This window comes from Sinocyclocheilus rhinocerous, unplaced genomic scaffold (assembly GCF_001515625.1).
Source record: "Sinocyclocheilus rhinocerous isolate Xijiao unplaced genomic scaffold, SAMN03320098_v1.1 scaffold1053, whole genome shotgun sequence".
Classification (NCBI taxonomy): domain Eukaryota; kingdom Metazoa; phylum Chordata; class Actinopteri; order Cypriniformes; family Cyprinidae; genus Sinocyclocheilus; species Sinocyclocheilus rhinocerous.
The window spans coordinates 596266-615993 of NW_015638958.1; the positions used below are offsets into that span (position 1 = coordinate 596266).

The window sequence follows — 19728 nt, forward strand, 5'->3', positions numbered from 1 at the left end:
TGTAACAATTTGTGTAAAACATTGAACTGTAAAAAAAATAAAAAATAATTTGACCTGTACAAAAGAGTTAATATGGTCAATGTCAAAAATATTTTATTATTACCCTTAAATTTAAAACACAATACATTGTTTATTTCCTTTCAAATTATTTTCTAATCCAAGATTTCCTGACTGCATATAAAAAATATTACACTTAACACAGATGTCTCAAGAACACATCTACTAATCTGTGCCATACAGGACCTTCACGAAAACATGCTTTCCTGATAAAGACAAGAGGAGAGACACTTTGTTAACACAAATATGGAGCAAAGGTCAGTAAGGTCACAAGGAAATGAATGTTAACCCTTATCTATGGTCTGATTTCAATGCTTCACTCCTTGTGCATGACTCGAAATTAAAAGCATAAAAGCGAATTATGACCATCACAATCAAGGCTGGATGTGTGGGAGGCAAAAGGAGGTAATTAGACCAAACTCCCCCATCCTGCTCTAAGCACTGACAGCACCGCACAATTTATTGTCCAACTAAGAGAACTCTCTGGACGATCTAATTGCAATATTAGCTTGTACTAACACCTGTTTTAAAGCTCACAGAGTGATATTTCACCCAGCCCATCATTGCTTGAGCACTTCTTGATCTGCAAATGGCATGTAATGCAAGTGCTTCCCGGTTTGTGTAAGTAAAGGGGTCGTGAGATACGACCCCTGACCTTCCTGACCCATACTTAACCCCTAACTAAGTGGACTCGAGAATAGACTCACGAAGCTGGAACAGGACAGGAAGTGACTGTGTCGCTGTAATTGCCTTATTTCCCGTGACAGCCAATAATGGGCCGAAATCAAAAAGAATCAAGTGAAGCTCTTTGTTTGTTGTTGTTTATCGCCCCCATTAGCGGTAAACATCACGATCAATGGGGCAAAATTGATGAGACCAAACTAACGGAGAGGCAGGCGTGAAAAATGATTCCTTCGAACGCCACCAGGTCTGGTTGTGTTAATGCAAGCGTGCGCATGCGAGGGCTCTTATTTGTGATGCATGGGGCCGCACAGCCGTGCGCAGCAGGTCTTGATTTACAGAGCAGATCTGTGCTTGAAACAAAGGTAGAGACTGTGGAGGGCAGGATGAATGGCTGTCATTAAGCCTTTTACAGTGACGGGCGCTACAGCTGATTTGCATGGTGGGCCGGCAGCCGTCCCTCGCGCTGAACTGATTTATCTGTTGGTTTAAGGAGCTCAGGGCGGCGCTCCTATAAATACTGCCCATCTTAATAGGGCGCTAAAATGCAGTCGTATGGACCGGTATGTCTTAAATCACATGCATCCGCTGTCATCCGTAAACACTTTAGAATGGGTTTTGGTCAGCGTAATGAGTTGGGATGTGGCTGGCACACACACACATGCTAGACATCAGCGATTCAGCCCCCACGTAGCGCCATTCATTCCGACTACTCCCAGAGGTAACATTTCAGATGGCAATATCAGCCTCATTGTAGAGAGATGAAAAATTCAAACGCTCTCACGCACGCTTTTGTCGTATTTTGTCGCGCCTTTGATGGTTCTCTCGCCCCGTCGGTTGTTAGTAAATTGGCATTATTGGTAGTTTGTTTGCTGGTGCGGCCACAATAATGGTTGCAGGGTTTTGTCATTTACTGAGCGGCTAAATAATGGTACATTCCATAAACGACACTGAGAGCATGAAAAGGTGACATCATCTCTGCAGGTTCGAACCTTACACCAATCAGATGCACTCCATGGCAGCTAGAGGTGAGAAGATTTTGTGTGTGGTTGTGTGTATGAGCTTTTGTAAGTGTGTGTGTGTGTGTTGAGAAAGAGGGAGGGTCACTGATTTCCGGCTCCCTTCACTTCTGTCCACTGGATACGCTCCAAGGCCAGTCTAACGAGCCAACATGGATTTGGTAATGACCCCTGTGCCCTAGGAGGACACTCTCACTGCTGTCCTGTTTGGAAGTGCACACTCTCTCACACAATCGCATCCACTCCATTCCAGTCATTACAGAACCTCCCTACAGACGCTTTTAGCGGGTAGAAGTCCAGTCAACAGGGTAAAGAGTTTGAGAGAAGGTATTCAGAACAGAATAAGCAGTTAGCAAACCTAAAACTACAAACATTAACCCATGGGGAAAAAAGCTAAATTGTTTGGAATCATATTCAATATCTCTAAATGTTTCAGAATCCCAAATGTGGTTGCTGCGAGAGCTGCGTTTGTCATGAGGAGCATGTCTACACAAACTGTCTTTCGCTCACTTGGCTGCTGTGTCCTGCTGTGGATGCAGGATTTGCCCCCCAAAATGCACATTAATAAAATATCCAGATGCCCGTAGATGCAGGAGTCTTTCCATTTTGGAGGGCAAGAAGACGATAAAAGATGCTCTTACCTGTCGATGATGACAGGATCAGATGGTGTCTCGTTTCGGTTCCCGCAGCTCTTCTTGTCACAACACCGGCTGAAATGGATAAAAGACATAAGTTACATGTCTATCTAATAGGGTTGGATCGATACTGGAATGTTTTAGGAATTTCTACCTCAGCACTGATATAAATTCATAAAGATATCTATCTCTCTCTTTTTACTTATATCATTATATATTTATTTCTGTCATGACAACTCTCGGAGGGATTGGCATGGTAATGTACATGACAATGTTAATGTATTTGGTCTTGGCGGAATAGATCTGCTATGCTGCTGCTGCGGCAGAGCAAGTACCGAGGCTTGCTACTGCCAATACATCCACAACATGCTGCTGTAAGCATGTAAGAAATACTGCTGCTGCACATATAACACATATGAATAACCCCCATATAGCATACATAAATCACCCCGTAGCAGATCTATACAGGTGGAGCTGGGGGAGGTGGAGGGTTTCTGAAGTGCGCTGCCAACTTCTACAGCAAACAAAAGCCAGGTATTTGAATATTGAGCAGCGAGCTCATTGGCTACCGATAGAGGAGAGAACCAATCAGCTGCCATGTGACAATGATGTCACCAGGTCAGATTGAGCTAAACCTATCGGACTGCGCCATCTAGAGTTTCATGCCAGAACTCTGTATTTATATTTACTATTGTTTTAGAGAGCAACATACAACAGTGACTGTATCTTTAGTCAAGCTGCTTGATGTTCAGTTGGATTTTGTAAATGCAGTATTTGAGAGCAGTGACTTGAATTGGAACCAAAGAAAAAGGACAAAAAGTGCTCAAAGACCACAGAATTATGTATGTGTGTACAAAACACTTTGCTTTCATGCTTAGAAGAACTGCTCTGCTGTGTTCTTTTAGAGATAGGGATGGAGCTATGTGGTGACCGGCAAGTCTTTCTCAAGCTGGTGGCTGCCTGACAGGTCGCCCTCTTTCTCCTCTCGCCCTGTGCTCCAGCTGGGCTGGGCCCCCGCCAAGGTCACTCAGCCAGCCTCTGACAGTTTGGACAGCACCCAGAGAAGTCCTGGTGCAGCGGCTCTCTCCCAAATGCTCCTCTCCAACACTGTCATCACCTCTGCCCTTGCCCATGCCCTCGCCCCAGGCTGGCACCTCATCTGGTGGCATGTGGTTCCCCTAAATACATCCCGCTTAGCCCATTCACCCCTTGCCAACCAAACTGGTGAGACCACTGGTGCTGCCTGCTTTGTGAAAATGGTTCCAATTAAGTTTAAACTCATCAGCTTGAGATCATCAGTCAGAAGAGAAATATTTTTGCAGAAGTGTTTCCTGCAGGACTGAGTTCTTACAGCAAGAGACAGAGATACTTCTAAGAATTTAGCACTATCAATATAATAAATAATCACAGTGTATTTTTTATAATATATTTGTAATTATAATAAATTTAAATAAAAAAAATATTTACATATATATTCTTAAAAACATATACAGTATATTTTTATAGTCCTTAATATAATATAATATAATATAATATAATATAATATAATATAATATAATATAATATAATATAATATAATATAATATAATATAAAAAGAAAAAATAGGTATTTTTATGCATAATGACTAAGCATAATCAAAATTAAACATGAAGCAGTGATGCTCGTGAATAGCAGAGCGGGAGACACCGAGTGGCAGTATCTATTCCATTTTTCTCTAAACAGTTTGATGAAATGATTAAGTAGATGCTGAAACAAAAAAATCATTACCCTCGATTAAGATTAGCTAAGCAATAACTTCAAATCATATTGTATGGATTTTTCCGACCACTAAGACTCCTGATATATTCATCCTACTTGCTTCATGCTGTCATGCATTAGATTGCCATTTGACAAATAATCCTCACTCAGAGCCACCGAATGCAAAACGATCTGACTTTATGAATCATTTATCACATTGTTTGATCTTTAAGAACCTGAAAAAACATGAACCGTTCGTTGTTTTCCTGTTCTTTGTGTGTGTGACTGTTGCCATAGAGCGCGCCACCATAATTTATTCCCCCAGCTACTTGGAACCATTAGCAAACTTCCAGGAGACCAATTAGCATTGGAAACCCAATGGTGAGGTTGTGGTGACAACCTCCTCAAACTGCGAAAGAAGTGTTATAAACAAACTGGACCCCAGGAGCACAGCCAGGGCCGGAGGGAGGCCCGGGCCCCCATTCGCAAAAACAAACCTTGGCGGAGCGTCCGTAATGTGGCCTTAATGGTGTTCCCTCCAGGGCCTGAGCAGGCTAGCCCTGGCTTGGCTAATGATGAAGGGCCAGAACCATGAAAACAAATGCGGCTCCTCCAACCTCAAACCCCTAAAATGAGCACAGGACAGGCTGTGCTGCTCTAAAGAGGCACCAGCTCTGGTCGCTCCTACTGATTAGTCATAGATTGAGGAACAGATGCTTTAAGAGCTACCTACTCAGCTTGCTATCTCCACCGTGGCCCTCACTAGTCCACCAGACGGACCTCCGGTATCCTGAAGTAGATTCACTTGAAAACTAGAAAGGTGGGTTTATCAGACGAGGGCGCAATATCAGAGCGGAGCTTAAAAAAAAACAGCCTTCAAAGCTTCCCTGGGGAATCTTAAGACTAACATCAGATAGAGTGGAACATGCTGAAGGAGTAAGATAAGACATGAAACGATAGAGAAGGACGAAGAGAATGGATGTCAATAGAGGGCTTGTTTTCAAAGGGCAAGTGTTGTAATTACCCAGCCAGGCACAGAGAGGATGCGGCCAGGGCTAATCATATGCACCAGGCTGCCTGACTGGAGGGTGAGAGCCGGTGGCAGAGCTCTCCAACTCAGCATCCTCATCCAGACTGGCGGACAGAGACCAGTCCGTGCCCACTGTGCACTGCGCGCCGTGATTTTGTAGATGCGCCAACTAACCGCTGCGATGCCTCATTTGGAGACTCTGAAGTGCCAGTTTCAAGTCATTGGGATGAGCAGTAAGGACCTTGAATGGTTAAACGCAGACCAAGTCCTGTCCCATGACAAATGACTTCCTATAGTACATTATAGAGCACACATATTGGGGTCAAAACTTTTTAATTCAGGGGCAAAATTTACAGTTTAGTAAATTTTTGTATTTTTTCTAACCTAAATAAATAAACAAACAAATAAATAAAACATTGTCATTTGTATGTTAAAATTTACATTAATCAATCCAATCCAATGCATTACCTCTTCATATATATATATATATATATATATATATAATTATAATAATAAAAAAATTATCAGAAACTTTAGATACATCTAATATTTATGATTTATTTTTTTTAATTATTAATCGATTGTTTATTGATTTAACTTAGATATGACATCAAAAGCAGCTGGCAGGGAAAATTGCAATAAATAAAAATAATATAAATGAATTTAAGATTCTCTCAAAAAAAATCAGAAACTGGTAATATACAGTGGTTTATATAATAATTTTATATATAAATTATTTTGCCTGAATAGTATAAGCTAATTTTTAGTGGTTTCCAATAGAGGTGACTGTTAGATGGTGTAGTTACAATGTCTACCAGCAGGGGCAAAATGGGCCATGCTAACCAGGTAAAACAACGCTCCTTAAAGTTCCTGGTGACTGTGAGTATGATGTTCACGTGGCAATATTGTAACTCTGCTTACAAGAGATGCCAATTAATCTGTCACAGTTGTTTTCTAAGCTCATTTACCACACAAAGGAAATGATCTCCAAAACAAGCGCTATTTATTAAAACTGAAAGGGACCATAGCACATTCATCCTCATGTCTGGGACAAGAACATCAAGTTTGCTATGAACAGCTGCTGTGCTTTCAGTCTGTTGATGGGTGTTGCAGGTGAGGCAGACTCCGGCAGGGCCCTGATAAAGAGTTCTATCACCTGGGAGTGAGAGACAGGGGAAATATCTCTCATCTCGCTCTCATTAGCGAATGGAAACACACCATTCATCAAGGGAAGCAGTTAATAATCACACTCAATCACATAATGACCGACTCAAACTGAGCCATCATTATGGAAATGGAACCTGTATCGAAATCATCTCCGAGAAAGCCAGATTCCTTGAGGGAGAAAATAGCACAGAATACCCAGCATCCAGTGCTGTGCGGTGTAAAACAGGTGAGTTTTCTGGAAGTGATGATGTCCACTTTATAGGGTGAAGCATTTGTGAGATTTATGTAGTGCTGGTGGCAGCCAGATGGAATCACTTCTGTGATTAACATAATTAGCAAAGTCCATCTTAATGATTCGGAATGTGTTGAAATTCCCATCAACACTTTAATAACTCGACAGGCTCCCCATAATAATTGACTGTCTCTTTTCTTGGCAAATCTCTGTCAGAGCAAAGCAAAAAACATTAGCATTAAACATATTTTAAAAATATTGGACGTGAAGTGCATCGGTAGTCAATTTTTTCTTTCCTTCTCGCCAGATAGGGTGCTGCAGGTATTATGTATTTTCATAAGCCAAAACCTAGAAAAGATTTGGCATTTTAACACTTCCACATCCACTGTCCTAAAGTCAATGGGTTTTTTAATGGATTTTTGGATGCCTGAAGAAAAGTCTGTGGTTAACACAAGCTCAAGATATTTTCACATTTTATTCTACAAGACAAAATATATCAGTATTACCCCCCTTGTGATTTTACTTGTGTTGAAAAATGTGGATGCTAGCAAGTGGCTAAATAGGTTGTTGGGGGCAATAAACACCATCACACCGACCAAGAAAACTCATCTATGGACTAGCCCAATTTTCAGTCTATGTTTAGCTTTTTACTTCTGCTGACTGTATTTAGGCTTCAAAATTAATAAAAATTGTGTTAATTTGTGAAGATTATAATGATGAACAAAACGTGTAAGAATCAAACTTTTGTTGGTCACATAGATTATTTTCTACAATAATCCAAAAGCCAACGGAAAAAAAACTGTAGGGTTTTTGTCGAGGGAGCTGGGGTGATGCTATAACTTTAGGGTTGGCCTACAAAAATATATAATCACTGCTGCTCTCTATTGGAGGATTTGCGTCTCCCACCGGCCCTCGGGTGCCCAACAAAGCCCCATCATTTCCCCTCACTACATTATTAACTCTAAGTTTACCCCCCGTTACCCAAGACACCAGCATCTGAGCCCCTTTAACTTTCTCGACCCCCCCAGCCCTGCTTCCCTACAGATCCTTACCCCCCTTCAATGGCCATCAGGCAAAAATTCATGGACAGTACACCTCTATCCAGGCCTCCAGCAACGCGAACCCACTGTGAACCCATAATTACACTGCATTAAGGTCAATGTAATGAGGAAAGCCCTGTAGGACTTCACAGTGGAGCGGGAAGAATCGTGTAGGCCCACCTATGCAACACTGCGGTACATCCGTGAGCTGAACTCCCAAACCATATGTTAATATTCTTCTAAAGCCTCTCTCACACAGTGATACTGAATTGTGATCAGTAATACGAGGCGTAATAAATTTTTTCTTATTAAATAATAAAAAAGGAATTAATAAGGCATTAAAAGATACTTCAAAAACTGCATGTTACGTTGTGAGCAGAAAATTCATAATGAGAACATTTATTTGAGATGGAAATCATTTGTAACCTTATAAATGTCTTTATTGTCACATTTGATATATTTATTCAGTCCTTGCTATTCAGTCCTCTTGTCCTCTGACTTGGCCGAACTCCTCCTTTAGCTCATCCAGAAACCAGTGATTGCTCAAGATGTTCAGGATGCTGACACCTGGTCATTAGTCATGTTTTTGGTTCGAAGCATGCTGACAACTTTAACATATGCTAAAAGCTAAATCTGGTCATCGGGGGCTGGACGTATGCGGCGATCCGAGGGGGATCCAGACTCTGCTGGGGCTCATGTGGAGTAACAATCTTCCCGTTCTCCCCATCAGCATCCACCCCGAGCAGCCAGATGGCCAGCCAGGCCCCGAAAGAGAGGCCTCCTCCCAGGCATCCGTCATCGGGCTGTCATGCCTGGCCTGAATGACAGATGATCGGTGCATATCAAGGAAGCTAAAGAACTCACCCCCCTTCCTACCAGACCTCATCCCCATCACCAGTGAAGATGAATCCATCATAAACACACACACACATACATAAGGAACGCACAACACAATCCACCTCAAACTATTCTCCATCTTACTCAACTCTGGTCAGTCGGCCAGACAGGGTTGACCCAACGCCCTAGGGAACAATACTTTTAGTATAACGACCACTTCTACATTATTGATCTTTCTCTTCGCTGCCTATGAAAGTCTCTTCCTCTTCATCACCATCCTCCATTTTTGTCGAAGGGGGAGGGGATTTGGGATCGGAGGGGGTCGGGAGGTGGATCGGGTCGATATTTATATATCATCGCTCTTGATTCACATCGCTGGCGCCAAAGTAGTGGCCCCACCCCGGTTCTTCAAGCACGTCTGACTCTAGCGATATGGAATAGTGTTACAAGTCTTCCATGAACTCCAAACACGCTCTTTCCTGGTACCTTAATTAAGTCATCTCACCTTACAAGAAATATTTCGATTAGCAGTACAAAACTATTTCGCTAAATTCATTTTGGGGAAACGTTCAAATTGAAGGCGGCATAACTCAACCAAGATCCTTCTCTCACATATTCTCAATCAGAAGAAAAACTGGTTGTTCTCGATCGATATTCGCAGCTTCGCTGTTGATGCACATATGTAAAGCCTGTGTGCGCGGGTAGGGGGGAAGGATTTTACGGGCGCGCACAGCTACAGCCCTTTTTTGTCGTCAGGAGGATTATTGTCTCCAGCGTGTCGGCTCTGCAGCTACATTAAGGCCTATTGATTGGTCTCCGGGGTTGATGCTTTGTCGAGGAACTGGTTGCCATATTGATCTGAGACAGGCTGATACACAGTGACAGTGGGACCTGCTGGGCTAAGGAAAGGATAGGCCATACGAAGACCAGGGGGGTTGAAATCTAGTCCATTTCATGACGGAACGAAGAACGCAGGTGCAGGACTGAGTCGAGAGTATGAGAGGCATCTCTAATGGGACTTCTATTTGGATAGGGGTTCTTCTATTTGCATGCGGGGTTCATCACATGCACTTTTAGTCAAGTCACATTTATTTGTATAGCCCCTTTAACAGATATCATATCTAAATATCTTCATTCCTTTTAGCAGATTACAGCGGGATAATAATATAGTTTACATTTCGAGATGATACAAGCAATCAAGCAGTTTAGATTTGCTATATAGTATACATTGCTTTATGTGAATATATTGTAAGCACGCAGTTAAGTAGGATGTACTATATATTCACCTTTATCTAAAGAGCTGGGTGATAATATAGTTACATTCTGCGACAAAAAAAAAAAACAAGCAGTTGAGACTTGCTATATCTCTATTTCGTTTTATGTGAGTATACTGTATGTATGTGGATAAAGTTGTACATACTTATATATCAAATTTATATAAATAGCAGGGCAATATAGTTACATTTTGTGACAAAATAAATTAGTGCTGTCAAACGATTAATCGCAATTAATTGCATCCAAAATAAAAGTTTTTGTTTACATAATATATGTGTGTATACTATGTATATTTATTATGTATATATAAATACACACACATACAGTATATATTTCGAAAATATTTCTATGTATTTCCATGTATATATTTATATTCATATAATTGATATGATATATAAATATTTTAAATTTATAAACTTAACATATTTTTCTTAAATATATCCATGCATGTGTGTGTATTTATATTTATATACTTTCTGAGTGAATGATTTTCAATTTAAAAAAAAAACTATACTCACCTGTTTAGTCATGGAGTCTATTAATCGAACAAACAGATCCTGTTCTGTCCTGATACCTGGAGGTTTAAAATGGAATAAATACATATTAGACACAAAAACACGCATCTCGTAAACAAAATGTTTTCTTAGGCTCTGCGTATAATAAAATCCTGCTCAGTTGCATGATAAAAAAAAAATCTAATGTGCCATATTTCAACACAAATACTTGTAGAATCAAGTGTGTGTTCAAATTAAAAGGCTCTTTGAGTAAACAGAACAGAAAGCCAGTCCCAAACGCAAAGCCCAATTGTTTTGAAAAGTCTACATAAAGGGACTCGTTTCTTATGGAAAGTCTTGGAAATTAATTTGTTTTATTATTCTTTTCCCTACAGTACGCTTATGCGCATTCTGTTATGCTTGTCATGCTGACTGAACTATTCCGTTAATGCTTCTTAGCAAAAACAAACTCGGCTCAGCTTCGGAGTTTTTCTATTATTTATGATTTTCCCGCCTTAAAGTGTGAGAGCTCGCTTTTCTCCTGCCCTGCTGTCTGGTGGATGACAGAGAATCCACATCTCTAATATTGACAAGTGTAACATCGTACCTGCTCTTAACGTAGCCAGTGTGTGTGTACTTTACTAAGAACTAAGAGCTCAAATGAGACCTTGTTTAACGTGTCTGTGTGGGTGAGTAGCGTGGAATGACATTAGACATGAGCGTAAACTGTGAAAGGGTGGCAAATGTGTTCAACAGCATGAACTCCTCTCAGGATAAACAGATGGAGCTCTCAAATACTCTCCCAGATGTGACATGTTGCATGATTGTGGTTACATATCGTTTACAGTTGGCCCCGCTCTGCCTCGCAATATGTCTTTGTTATTGATGGGATATGGAAAGGGTTTGCAGGAGCAGTATGGGTCTCACCGTTGCTGTAGAGAAGCTGTAACCTGTAGTGGATGCCATTGTTGGTCTTCTCGCCATTGTATTCCTAAAAGAATGCACAAGCAAGTAGGACAATTTATGAGAATAAAAACGAAATTGTCATCTATTAAAACACTGACCATCAAGACAGGTAATCTCAGCATGTTGACCTTCAGATCTGAATTGTGACTCACTGCTGATAATGACTCTGCTAATTATGGAACCAATGTCCTGTGGCAACAATGATGACAATATTAGCAAAAACTACAACTAAAGACATTCACAACTATGTGTTTTATTTATTCAGGTTTGACTATCCATTTTTCTATATACTTTTTCTATACATCTATTCACAACTGGTCAACTGTTTGGGGATGGTTTTAACATTTTGTCAAGACTCTTATGTTCACCAAGACTACATTTATTTGATCAAAAATATGGTAAATTTGTAAAGGAAAACAGTACTATTGTAAAATATTAATTATAAGTAATTGTTTTCTATCTTAAAATATTTTTAAAAGAATTTTTTTTCCTGTGATGGCAAAGCTGAATTTTCAGCATCATTACTCAAGTCTCTAGTGTCACATGATCTTTCAGAAATCATTCTTATGTGCTGATTTCTTAGTATTACCATTTCTTAGTATTATCAATGTCGAATACAAATCTGCTGCTTAATATTTTTGTGGAAACCATGTTAAATTTTTTAGGATTCTTTGATGAATAGAAAGTACAAAAGAACAGCATTTATTTGAAATAAAAATATTTTATGACATTATAAATGTCTTTACAGTCATTTTGATCAGTGATTTTGAATTTAATGCATCCTTGCTGAATAAAAGTATTAATTTCTTTTTTAAAAAAATTTACTGACACCTAACTTTTGAACAATAGTGTAAATTTATATATAGCTACAAAAGGGGTGCTTTTATGAAACCAATTAGAATTTGGATTTTTACAAATTTGAAAGTTAGTTTGAAGGCTAATTTATAATCTCTATTGAGAACTTCAAAATCATTCACTTTCTAATAATCACAGCAAAAGAACTGCAGTGCATCCAAATGTGAGCCCAGTTTGGTTTTACTCTTTGGACTAATTGTGAGGTTTACATTTAATCATCACATCCAGGCTTCAGGAGAGTTATTTTACCCTGATGTGACATCAATCCAATGTGACGCAGGAACACGACACACCCACACATGTCGTCAGTCTTTCTCTCTCCTCACTGCCAAGTTTAGTGGTAGTGTCTTGGCAGCGACCCAGGGTGGAGTGGAGGAGTGTGTGGGGGGTTATGGCGGAGGTGAGCGGACAGCGAGGACAGAGCGCTGACCGTGCCAGCTGGACCCCGTCCCGTATGACCGTGGGCGGAGCTGTTCTCTGTAACCTTTTACTGAGAACTACCCTCCGGCACACACTACAGGGCTAGCAGGTACAAACACATGACTACACTCCAGAATGGAGCTATAGCGGTACTGTGAAAAGGCAATTTTTAGAGGAATACTTTGGGAAAGAGCTAGATTTATTCCCATGATGCTGATCCTGAGAATCGCACTCAAAGGATAAGCAAAGAACAAAATAACGTGGGACAAAAATAAGCCAAACAACAATCCTCTGTTAGAAACGCTGGGTATTTTATAATATATTTAATTTGGGAAAAAAGACATTACATATAATGTCAATGCAATTCTTATGACAAAAAGGTGGTCTCATCGGTGCCCCCTAGATGTACTACCTGGTACCGCTACTACTGAGAATCACAACTCTGTGTGATAATGTGAGTTTGATACCCTGAACTAGATCTCACATATACACAATGCAACTGCATAAAGAAGGGAAAACATATAATGTAATACAGAATAGATTTAAAATATAGAATATCTTACCAATATTTCTAACCATATTTATTTTTTTATATTGATGAAATTAAAAAAAAAAAAAAAACACAAATTAAAAACAAATTAAAAATTTTTTTTAGGAAATATTTCGAATAAAGAATGTGCGTATGATCAAAAAATGACCTAAAAAAACTACATTCAGATATATTGTTGAAATGTATCTGAAATTTATCTGAAAGTATGTAAACATTAAACATTGTTGCAGAGGGTTTGGAAAATGTTCAGGTTTTTGTTTGTTTGTTTGTTTGTTTGTTTGTTTTTGTTTAGATTTTTTCCAAATAATCAGTATGCATGATCAATGAGTATTAATTAATTTACATATTGTTTTTATTATTACCTTTTTTTTTTAATTACTTTTTTAACCAACTTGAATCAGATACACATCTAACATATATCTAAAGAACTAATTTGACCCGTGCAACAATAATGAAACTAATCAAAGTGTGAGATGAAGTAAAATCTTGGGAGTAAAATTGTATGTCCCTCTGTTTTTCTGAAATGAAAGATCTATGAAAACTTTTCTGCTGCATCAGAATTATTTCTAAGCTTAATTCTAACATGGCATGACCTTTTTATTTACTAAACGTGCATCTAAAAACAATTATACCATTATACGGTACATTCTTAGCATGTTCTCTAAGTTCAATATGCAACACCCCAGCATATCACAAATCCTGTTGCGTTGTGTAGCAGCGTCTATTAGTGACAGAGTGCTTACTTTGTCTTTTTCCACAAAGTCCACGTAGGAGGTTCTCTCGATCTCAACGGGCTGTCCCTGCCGGTCATACAGGGCCAGAACGAAGTGAAAGAAGTTTGACTTGCGCAGGTTCGAGGGAGGCTGTTTCTCATAATGGGCTCTTGCCAAACCCACACCACTACGAGAGAGAGAGAGAGAGAGAGAGACTGAGAGATTAATGTACTGTAACCCAAATAATCATTAAAAATATGAACTTGCAGAAGATGAAATGGCAGATTCACATGAATTTATCATATTGCATATAAATACATAACATTGACAAGTCACCGCAGTGTCTAATTTTATACGTTTGACATGTGAATCACAACATTTTTCTACTAAGAGTGTATAATAATTCCAAATAAAATGCGTAAAATTATAAAGACTACAGGAAACACAAACAGGAAATTGGAGCTGTTACAAAGACTGATAACAGGAAATAACTGAGAGGTGTTAGGAGAGAGATATTTGGCTTGTTTTCTCATGCCCTGTGTGTGCCATGAACTCTATTGTCTGCCCCTCTCTGCTCTGCCACCTCAACAATTGGAATCTGGCGCGGAGCGGGGGACCCCAGAAGGCACCGTCTGCCTTTGCGGCTGCCAATCGCTACTGGGTACGGCTCGCCTTGGCAACTGCTGCGTTCCTCTTTCCCTGACCTGTCAGTCAAACCCCCTCGGGCCTCCCCAGGGTTCAGCCGATAGAAGCCTCCATCCTGACTCTCACACTTGAGCATCGATTAGAACGCGTGGCAAACGAAGGACTGACAGAGACCGAGGAGCTTCACGCAGCCCGAGAGGAGGCGGCCTGCACCTCCACGCCAACCCTACACATCCACCTATATTTATTTTATTTTGTTATTTTATTAATAATATTATTTTATTCTGCACGGATGCAAATTGATCAAAAGTGATGGTAAATATATTTATAATGTTACAAAAGATTTATTTTTCAAATAAATGCTGTTTTGTTTTGTTTTTTACTTTTATAATACTGAAAAAAAGGTATCATGTTTTCCACAAAAATATTAAACAGCACAACTGTATTAAACATTGATAATAATTAGAAATGTTTCTCGAGCACTGAAGACTGGAATAAAGGTTGCTGAAAATTCAGATTTGCTATCAATGTAATAAATAACATCTTAAAATATATTAATATAGAAACAGCTATTTTAAATTGTACAAATATTTCACATTTTTTGTTCAAATAAATACAGCCTTATTAAGAATAACAGACCTCTTTCAAAATCACTAAAACATCATTCCAACCCCAGACTTGACGGCGGTGGTCTGTATGTATGTTTCTTCATATTAGGCTGGGACAGGAGAACGTTTTTTCACATAATTAATAAAATAAATAAATGATATCACCACCAAGTCAAACCAAGTGGCCCGTAATATTTATAATTCCCTAAATCATTAAATGAAAAAGTGTGTAACATTCACATACATAAATTGCAGCTGTCATTGTTAAGTCTGTTCATTATTTACTCATTACTCTGATGAGGTGGGCCGAAATGCATTTGAATCTCAAAAATATGCTCATACATAAATATTTGTTCATCTGCTGAGCTCGGGGTGGGGAGCCAGTGTTTTGGAAAGCGGCCTGCTCTCTGTCTCCGCTCGTTGAGATATTCCCTTGGTAGGACATTAATAAAGCCTGACCCCTCCCCAGTACTATTACCAGGGCTTAATGCTTCATTTGTATCCGAGCCTGGTGAAATCTCATTCGTGAAGTTGAGGTTACTACACTGAAGGCAAAAACAGCTTTCACAGAAGAGGCTGTGGGAGGGGGATTCAGGGAGGAGCACTTTTAAAGCGGATGACTTCAACGTAAATGGGAAATATGATCTTCTTCATCTGTAGTAATTGATTTGCAGTGAAGATCTTTAGCAGTCTGACTGGTCAGGGTGGTGCTAAGTCTGACAGATGCCCTCTAAATGCGATAAGAAAAAAGCATACAAAATAAGACAGTAAAACAGAGCTTTAAAGATTAGAATTATACTATATGTTATATATCTATATTATATTATGTCAAAAAAAAATTTAATAATTATTTATGTTGGGTAGTCAATACATTACATGTCCATTAGCACATTTTTTAAATCAAAACATCAAGATTTTAGGGTCAAATTTCTAGATATTTTTAAACAGCCTTACAATTACAAAATAATTATACTATTATATATATATATATATATATATACACAAAATTACTGTGTCTGCACTGCATGAAATGCACAAGCACATGTAAACACAAATTATCACCTTCGCTTAGGAAGACAGAATTACAAAATTACACATTTGTGGGGGAGCAAGAAGGAAAAAATAAAAAACACAGTATCACACTTAAACACACACACATTGCATCATGAGCTCCTCTCCATTACCCCATCAGCTCAGTTACAAAGCCAGGCATCATGTTTCTGATGGGGTGAGGGAGAGAGACAGCGTTCCCGCACGCTCTCACAGAGGCACGGATCTTTACGCGCAGGAAACGATCGACTCGGAAAGCTTGTTAGTGTTATTATTTTAATTATGTTGATTGCTGCCATATCCACTCCAGCAGCTATGAGTCAGAGGCAGAGGCACTATTGGACAGCTCTCACTCGCTCTGTATTGAAATAACTGCTATGGAGGAGACAAACACGCACACACAGACAGCAGAGCTGTGTAAATCAGTCGCTAACGGACGGCTACAGCACACAGTCTCACAACGGTCTCCGTTAAACACACTGTTTGACATGTTCTCGTCACAGAGCAGAGAGAAATAAAAGGAAAAAAGCATGCAAGCCAGAAACAACCCTAGTTCTGAAACAATTCTGGATGTAAAAACACCCTCCACTTTTATTTGAATCAATAAATACAGTCTCACAGAACTGCTTTAACAATAAACCACTCTGAGCTGAAGGGTTTGTAATGATGACATTTCCGAATATGAGCGCGCCGTCTTTCTATGCAGTCGGTGGTTCAGTCTGCGGCTCTTTGCACACTGCAGGCTTAATGCGATACAGCATTATAAATCTAATTATGTTAAATGAAAAAAGTAACCCCAGGCTAAAATCCTCACAGCTCAAGGGCCTGAACACTTGAGGGAAATAGATACTAAGCACAGAGACTCAAACTCTGAAATCATCTGCTAATGAACATGCAGAGGAGAAGAACTGCCAACACACAGGTCACAGCAGGATCTGCTGAGATATTGAGGAGTTAGTTGACGTGTGTGTGAGTAAAAAAGAGAGGTGAGTGATGCCTTCACATGTGCATCTCAATAAAACAATCGTCTCGCAGTGAAAAATAATGATCGATTATAATGATTGATTAAAATGTTAAATCTGTAAATTTTACAGAAAGCATTGCAAATATGTAATTTACAATGCATTTAACTCCCGTAACGTGACATACTTCAGAGGAAAACTGAACATTTAGTCTTCAAAAAAATTCATATCAGCTATCAGGATTTGTTTATTACTATTAGTTACAACTATTTTTCCCACCCACCTGGCCTAGGTTACGTCAGCAAAAAGAGAAAATGTTTTCAATGAGAGTAAAGAAAATGACATCAATGAGAGTAAAGAAAATTAATAGATTCATTCTGATTTCATAATATCTTTGACGTACACTGGCGTTCAAAATTTTGAGATTTTTTTCTCGAAAGTATTTTCTCATGCAACAAAAAAGCAAATGATTATAATAATTTAAAAAAATCTATTTTAATATTTTAAAATGTAATTTATTTATTCCTGTGATGCAAAGCTGAATTTTCAGCATCATTGCTCTAGTCTTCAGTTACACAATCCTTCAAAAATCATTTTAAGATGCTGATTTGGTGTTCAAGAAACACTTCTCATTATTATCAATGTTGAAAACAGTTGTGCTGCTTAATATATTTGTGTAAACCTTTACTGTCACTTTTGATCACTTGAATGCATCCTTGCTGAATAAAAGCATTGATTTCTTTAAAAAAAAAAAAGCAGTGTACAGTATGAATTTTGTATTAACTGTATTAACCAGTATTCTAACTACTTTTCCATGAGGTGTCTATTAAAATGCCTGCGAAACAAAGATATATGACACAAGCAGTGTGCGTGTGTGTGTGTGTGTGGCATATGGGTGGCATCACGGACCGAGCCCCACATCTCAGTGACATTAATCACGCCTGTGATGGACTGTGACAGAGGGAAGTCTTTAACTACAGCTCGTCTCTCTCTCTCTCACTATCGAACTAATGAGCCGTACAGCAGCGCTCTGTTTATACAAATGTGACGCGGAAAAATCATCTCTGCCCTGGCTGGGAGCCAACGTGCTGATCCAACAAGTAAATGTAAATCTCGTTCTCTCTCTCTCTAATGCTCTTCCTTCCTCATTTTCCCTTTTTTACGAATTTCTTGTTCTCATTTGTTGCATCCGTCCTGACGGTTTCCCTCTCAGAAAGGTCTCGTCGAAAACAAAGGTTACAAGGCTGGATGGTATCAGCTGAGATTTGGTCGATAATGCAACTGCTTTCATCGGAGATCTGCAATGGGAGATCATTCTCTAAATTAACCATCATAAGGGAATCATATTTAATTTGACCTTTACTCTAATAAATGACCAAATGAGAGAAAAGAAGGGGAGAAACAGAGCATGCTTGCCTTCCTGTGCTCAAGTATTTTGAAGACGGTGGATACTAAGATATGCACATACTCTATGTTTACGTGGGGAGTAATTTATGCAGAAAGATACAATTACTGTGGCATACATTTGCTCATGCTTACGAGTGTGTGTGTGTGTGTGTGTGTGTCGTGCGGTGTTGGGGCGGCATCGGGCAGTCAGCATGGCAGCGGTATGTTTGGTTAGCGCTTATTAGCTGTGTAATAAGATTTAATGAGTTGAGGACTAGTCTTCAGTTACACAATCCTTCAAAAATCATTTTAAGATGCTGATTTGGTGTTCAAGAAACACTTCTCATTATTATCAATGTTGAAAACAGTTGTGCTGCTTAATATATTTGTTGTGTGTGTGTGTCGTGCGGTGTTGGGGCGGCATCGGGCAGTCAGCATGGCAGCGGTATGTTTGGTTAGCGCTTATTAGCTGTGTAATAAGATTTAATGAGTTGAGGACTAAAGCGCTGTAGGAGCACGGGCAGCATATTGGGATTAGTGGAGAGCAGAAACAGAACGAGAAGAGGAAGAGAGAGAGAAGACGAGGTTGTTTTGAAACCCAAATCCCACTTGTGGTCAAACCAGGTCTTTTTTTGTTTTTTGGTTCACTTGGCCTGTCATCTCTGTAGCTCTCGTTCTCTCTCGACTCAAGTGTGCGGTGATTTAATTGTTCGACTCAAGCCTTGTGCATTGTAAATTGTCAAAATGGGCAGTTAGATCCCCCTAAAGTAAAAAAATGTGTATTTTACATGGTTGTTATCTGAGGTAAAAGCGCTGCGCCAGATGTGCTGATTGCGTTTATGGATAGCCGGCATCTTTGTTTCTTTATCGCTAATTGGATGTTACGACGAGGAATCATAGGAAAACCTTCCTGGAATGACAGAGTGCAGAGAGTAATAGAGGCATTTGTCACCGCTGCACAGTAACGGGTGGCCGTAAGTCAAAGCGAACGTGTCGGAGAGGATCTTTGCATAAAGAAAGGCCTGTCATTTCTCCATGATTTCTATTGCCACACAAACACAAACGGCCTGTCTGTCACGTCTCCCAGCGATAAGCTGGCACATACATCACCAGCTGCCTGCATCACTGCCACCGCCTGCTCGCCGGTTTATTCACACACACACACACACACACACACACACACACACACATATAAATATACTAACACTTTTATAGACATCCGAAAGTAGACAGTGTCTTTCCATGCCTCTCTGTTCCTGACTCTGTTCCCTTAACCTCTGATGCATGAATTATTAAAGAAAAAAATTAACCAATGTTTCTTTTTACTTAAAAAAATTATTTTCTTCTATGTATTAATATATATAAACC

General features: G+C 39.4%; 1 pseudogene; it reads right to left on the reverse strand.

The window, feature by feature from the left end:
* LOC107750336 (transcription factor COE1-like) overlaps positions 1-19728 on the reverse strand; it is a 137870-nt pseudogene that overhangs the window by 111399 nt on the left and 6743 nt on the right.